At 31.5% G+C, this 6,681-nt stretch overlaps 1 pseudogene; it reads left to right on the top strand.

Moving 5' to 3' along the window:
• LOC143410652 (ephrin type-A receptor 6-like) overlaps positions 1 to 6,681 on the top strand; it is a 140,469-nt pseudogene extending 133,788 nt beyond the window's left edge.

Raw genomic sequence — 6,681 nt, forward strand, 5'->3', positions numbered from 1 at the left:
TTGACATCAAGGATAATGCACAACTTTAAGTATCATTATATACTGTCTTTGAGTAGTTTCATATTTCTTGTGTGATTTTTCTGGCCCTTTTCTCCATGTAAACATCCCCCCAAAGAACCATGTAAATATTTTACTGAATACTGTAAAAAACATCATGATGTGATGTGGGGCAAGTTGGATATTAGGACAGATGGGGAAAACAGAGAGCATATATCGTGGGTCTCATTGTTTTCTTTTCTTTTTTTTTTAATCAGATATTGAATGCTTCTTTATGTTCTTTTAGTGTTACAGGAAATAATTAAACTGCTCTTTATGTATTTAAGTAGTATATACTTTATAACAGTCCTATAAATTTTACACTTAAGGAAATTAGAGACATTAAATTAAGTTGCTGTAGGTCATACAGTTAATATGTAAGAAGGCAAGATTCATACAGGGATGGTCAATTGCAGAAACCATCCTTTCAACCAGAGGCTCATGATTAAAATGCTGTTGCATTATTGCTTTGAACAGCTTCATTTGTATCCTTTCAATTGACTTTTTGTTAAAACATTTGGAAGTTTCCGTTTCACCATTATCATTTTATAATTACTTAATTTTTTTCTTTTCACAGTAGGATGCCATCACTCAAATGGATGAACACGATAAGCCTATTCATACTTACCAGGTATGCAATGTAATGGAGCCAAACCAAAACAACTGGCTTCGAACAAACTGGATCTCACGCAATGCAGCTCAGAAAATTTATGTGGAAATGAAGTTCACACTAAGGGATTGTAACAGCATCCCTTGGGTCTTGGAGACTTGCAAAGAAACCTTTAATCTGTATTATATGGAATCAGATGAGTCCCATGCAATTAAATTCAAGCCAAGCCAGTATATAAAGATTGACACAATTGTTGCTGATGAGAGTTTTACCCAGATGGATTTAGGTGATCGCATCCTCAAACTCAACACCGAAATTCGTGAAGTGGGGCCTATAGAAAGAAAGGGATTTTATCTGTCATTTCAAGACATTGGGGCATGCATTGCCCTGGTCTCTGTTCGTGTTTTCTACAAAAAGTGTCCCTTCACTGTTCGGAACTTGGCCATATTTCCTGATACCATCCCAAGAGTCGACTCTTCCTCTTTGGTCGAAGTACGGGGCTCTTGTGTGAAGAGTGCTGAAGAGCGTGATACTCCTAAACTATATTGTGGAGCAGATGGAGATTGACTGGTTCCTCTTGGAAGGTGTATCTGCAGTACAGGATATGAAAAAATTGAGGGTTCTTGCCATGGTAAGGAACATTTAAATAATTTATTTTGCATTTAATTATTTTTTAAAAGTAAACATGTTCTACAATAATTTGAAAATAGTAAACATTTTGATACTGCTCCTAATAGCTAATTACAGAAATAATCGACTCCTATTATCTATTTGAAAAATGTATAATCTGTTTTTTCTTCCTGGGAAAATATATCATTTTTATTTTGATAAAGGAGTTAAACACTATGTATTGTGGTTTTCACCTACTTTTATAAAGAATACTAAAATTAGCCACAGTAATAAAAACCAATGGGGATTCAAAATAGGATTTGCCTGATGTCCCGGTTTTGGTGGTTTAGAGACACTGTCATGTTGAAACACCATTAAAAAATGATTGCATTTTTCATGTTGAATTATAATAAAAGAATAGTATTTAAGTGTACTTAAAGGGGTAATTCATATGTTTTATTTTTTTTAAAAAAAATAAGGTAGTTTATACAGGTGTTATGTGTTTGAAGGTTGAAGGTTGAGTATTGACCTTTTCAGAAATTAATTTATCCCTTGTTATTATTAAGCACACTTTCCAGCCACATGACACATTAATTATTTATTAAAATAGCAGTATTTGTATAAGTTCCAAGTATTGGGATATATTAATACTGCATAATGCTAGTTAAGTTTAGCATTACACAGGGTTAGATAATGAAAGACCTGTAATTTTAAAAGAGAGACATTTTTACTTTTTTATATGAAATATCTTATGAGGGTTTATTAATTTAATGAATCTATATAAAGATTTTATATACCCTTGATAAAGATCATCTATTCAATTATGTTTGTATTTAGTACTCAAAAACAAAACACAAATATAGAAAAAAAAAGTTATTTTCTTGGTAAACTGTAGCATACTAGAGTTATTTCCTTCTCAGAGATAAATTATATACAGATGTTTGCCGGCAGTGCCATATTAAATTTTTTGACATCTTGGTTGAGCTATATTCACATTCATTAAAAAATTCAGAGAAAATAAATAAGGAAAAAAATACTTATTTTTATATAAGGGTCATGGGTAATATATATGAACTTTCAAAGGATTTATCTACTCATAAAATGTTTGGGTTCTTGATTCTTGAAAAGTTTGCTGGAGGCTCCAGTGATCCTCATGTTTTATAGTTGGAGAACATTAATATTGGCATGAAAAGTCAGTAGTGTGTATTTTATAAAGCATGAACTAGTCTTCTTCCACTATTTAATCACTCAAATATATTTCATTCAGATTTATCGATATAGATTGAACCTAAAATTTTTACTCACCTAAAACAAAGATTTATAATGGAGCAAAAATAAATCATAAATGATCCTGGATAGATTTATAAAATACTTTACACTTTTTGCTATATTTTTAATACAATAAATATTTTATACATATGAAAAATTATTCAGTGAATGGGAGGGCAATTAGAACTTGGAATAAAATATACCTAAGGAACCATACTGTTTTGCCACATTTTAAAGTACATAGAAGTTACAGGCTTTGATTGATAAAAATAATCAAATTTTAAAAATATTTTAAAAATTGTTCAATAATCCAAGGATTTATGTGATTAGCTTTTACTATATTTGTATTTTTATGGCATAGACCACAGGATTAAAGTAACCAACCATGATGACTAGATATCTTTTTACTTGACATGCTTGTTGTGTGAAATTTTATTCTTTGTATATGCCCTAATATTTCTTTATTGTCTGGCAAAGGTGATTTTGGACAAATGATAAACATACTCAGATTGTCCAGTGCTTATGCATGTCTATTTTCATGTCTTGTTATCTTTATTCTAATTTACCTGGTTTCAGAAATATGAGGGAGTTGGGATAGTATAAATGTTCATCATCTTCTTGTACTATATGCCAGAAACTATAAGGATTGAACTTGAATTTTATGTCCATGGCTTACTAAATTTGAAATAAGTTTTTGTATCTATTTGTTATTTTGTAAGACTGAAAATAACCACATATGGTTTTAATTAAATATAAGGACATGCTGTTAGCAAAGAAAAGGGAATTTGAGTGGATGCAGAGACTAATTTTTTTATTTGTTCTAATTACTTACTCATGACGTTAGAATGCATAAATGGAGTGTAATTTCTCATTCTTCCGGTTGTACATGTTGTAGAATCATGCCGGTCATGTAATTATATATGTACATATAGTAATGATGTCTTATTCATCCTACTATGCTTACTACATCTATACCCCGCCTTCTCCCTTCACTCCCTCTCTACATAATCCAAAGTACCTCTATTTTGCCCTAACCACACCATTCCCCTTATTGTGAATTAGCATCCACATATCAGAAAAAACATTTGGCCTTTGGTATTTTGGGATTGGCTTACTTCACTTAGCATGATATTCTCCAGCTCCATCCATTTACCAACAAATGCCATAATTTCATTCTTAAGGCTTTGTAATATTCTATTGTGTATATATACCATATTTTCTTTATCCATTCATCTGTTGAATGTCATATAGGTTGGTTCCATAGTTTAGCTATTGTGAATTGAGCTGCTAAAAACATGGATGTGGCTGCATCAGTATAGTATGCTGATTTTAAGTCTTTTGGGTATAAACCAAGGAGTGGGATAATTGAGTCAAATGGAGGTTCCATTTCAAGTTTTCTGAGGAATCTCCTTCTGCTTTCTTTATGGTTGCAACTATTTGCAGTCCCATGAGCAATGTATGAGTTTACCTTTTCCCCCACATCCTAGCCAACATTTATTGTTGCTCATGTTCTTGATAATTGCCATTCTGACTTGAGTGAGATGAAATCTTAGTTTTGATATGCATTTCTCTAATTCCTGGAGATGTTAAACTTTTTTTCATATAGTTGTTGATCTATTGTATTTCTTCTGTGAAATGTCTGTTCAGTTCCTTAGCACATTAATTGATTAGGTTATTTATTTTCTGGTGTTGAATTTTTTTTATATATCCTGGAGATTAACATCGAGACCCATTTTTAAACTTTTTATTTGTGACAGCATCCTATGTTCTGTACAAATTATTTGCTTACAATTCTGTAGTCAGGATATCTGGACTAGGTTCATGGGGTGGTTCTTATTTGGTCTTAAATACAACTAAAGTTATTTGAAGATTTATCAGAGCTGGATGTCTAAGAATGGCTTCATACACTTATAATTCTATATCTAGGATCTTTGAAGTTCTAAGGTTGCTTACTGTCTACATCCTAATTATACTCTTTTAGAGTGTTTTATTTCAGATAATTATTCTAGTATTTTTCTTTATTGGTATGTATATTAAAAGTGATTATTCCCAATAGTATTCAAGTGACTTCACAATTGGGCCCTGTTCTGTTCTTTTCCTAGCCTTGGATAATTCTGTGTGCTATTCTATTTTTATTATTTTTGAAACTTTTCTGTGCTTTTCCTGTCCCTTTTTTTCATATTTTATTTAGCTGCTCAGTGCCCTTTTCTTCCTTTTTCTGCAATGGCATTTTATTGATCCTCCAAAGTGTAGCAGAAATGTCCTATGTCTGGGTTTTCAGTGAGTTAACAGCTCTCTTCTCTATGTTAATAGTTTTTAGTAATTGTTTATTTGCCTGTTTAACCTGGCTATCAGATAAAAGAGGTGTATTTCAACCTTGCCTGTGTAATAAAGGGTAGGAAACTGGTTGATGGGAATGTTTCTGTGGCACTGAGTGTGGACTCTCCTGAGTAAAGGTTTAGCTTCTGGTGGAGCTGCTCCCTGCACTGTTTATCCTCATCTATAAAACAAGAAAGCTCCTTTCAGGGAGGGTTTCAGTATTATAGATCTGGAAGGCCTTAGAAAGTACTGTCATCTGTCATTTTATTACTGGGCACTAAATTACTAAAAAACAGAGCTTCCTTTTCTGGGGCCTACAGTAGTGACCAACCCTAGACTGAGAATTGAAGCTCAGATGTTTCTCCTATGAGCTGTTGTGAGTTTTTCCTTTCTTTTTTCCTCTATTCTCCCCTTCCTTCCTCTCTCCCTTTCTTCCTCTCTCTTCCAATCAGTGGTGCTCTTACTTTGTATTAATATTTCCTGTCTGCCAAGCCCATAATAATGGAGGTCTGTTACACATTATTTAAGACCCCTTTCAAGCTGTTGTTTATTTTCTGTAGTCCAATATACTTATTGTTAGGACAGAATTGACACATCCATTCTGAAATTTAGGCTACCAAGAATAATGGAAAAAATACAGATTTATGTGGAACTTTGCAGATAAAGATCACAAATAAAAAAAAATTACAGTGAAGCTTTGTATACTTTCATAATTTGCTTGAATTAATTTGAGAGCTCTATGCAGTAGACACTATAAGGTGGTTTAAAGTTGAATAAATTCATATATATCTATATTATCTGTATCTACTGAATGATATATAAGTACCATGTTTATATAATTCATTATTGTATTGTATCCTAAAGAATTATATCAGTGAATGTTTGAATTAGTGATGCCTTTCTCCAATATTAAGGCACATCTAGATCCAAATTCTTGAAGCACAAAATGAGAAGTATTCTTATCCTTGTAGTATAAATCAAGTTTAAATAGAAACTTTATTATGGCAAATATGATAAATTTAAAACAAAATGCAAGGATATAGGTTACTGTATTGTACCTAACAAGCATTATTATAATTTTGGCTTACAAATCAATTTATTTTTGATAACTATTTTAATTCTATTTTATAAGTTCCTAAGTGAAACTGTCATACTGGGCATATTGATATTAGACATATAATTTGTAAGTTATTTATTTTACTTAATCTCAATTCTTGTTAAGGATTGAATTTAAAATGAAGTTGATTGGACTAGCATTGGAAATGCTAATTTACATCAAATAGTCTTTCACTTCACATATCTAAGATTATTTTAAGACTATATAAGAAATGACTGGATATGACATGCAAAGTTGAATGCAATTTTTGTTCACTTTTCTGAGTCCTAAAGTGACATGAATCCCTAATAATCTCCTCTGGAACATTAATTTAAGATAATCTCATTAAGGTTGTAGCATTTCTACTTTGAGTTAAATAAAAATTGACAATTATCTGCATCACCTAAAAATTTTTTTTTTAAATAAGAAATGTCAGTTTAAGTTTAGAGTTTTATATCTGTTGGGCATACATACATACTACAAGGATACTTTCTTTAAGTATAACATGATATGATTAAATAATATTTAGCTATGGAAATTATAGTTCTAAGACATTGAGAATTTTTCAAAACCTTTGCTGTTTTGAAGAACATGCTTTTATTTGTTTATTTTCTTTCTAGTGCTGCTTTACAATTCAGGAGGAAAGAATGGTGGCATTTCTCAGACCATTGCATTATTGTGCATAGAGGTGAATGGGATATACAAGGCCTTTAGTGACTTAGCTATTGATTTGATCTTCTGA

This window comes from Callospermophilus lateralis, chromosome 11 (assembly GCF_048772815.1).
Source record: "Callospermophilus lateralis isolate mCalLat2 chromosome 11, mCalLat2.hap1, whole genome shotgun sequence".
NCBI classification, from domain to species: Eukaryota; Metazoa; Chordata; class Mammalia; order Rodentia; family Sciuridae; genus Callospermophilus; species Callospermophilus lateralis.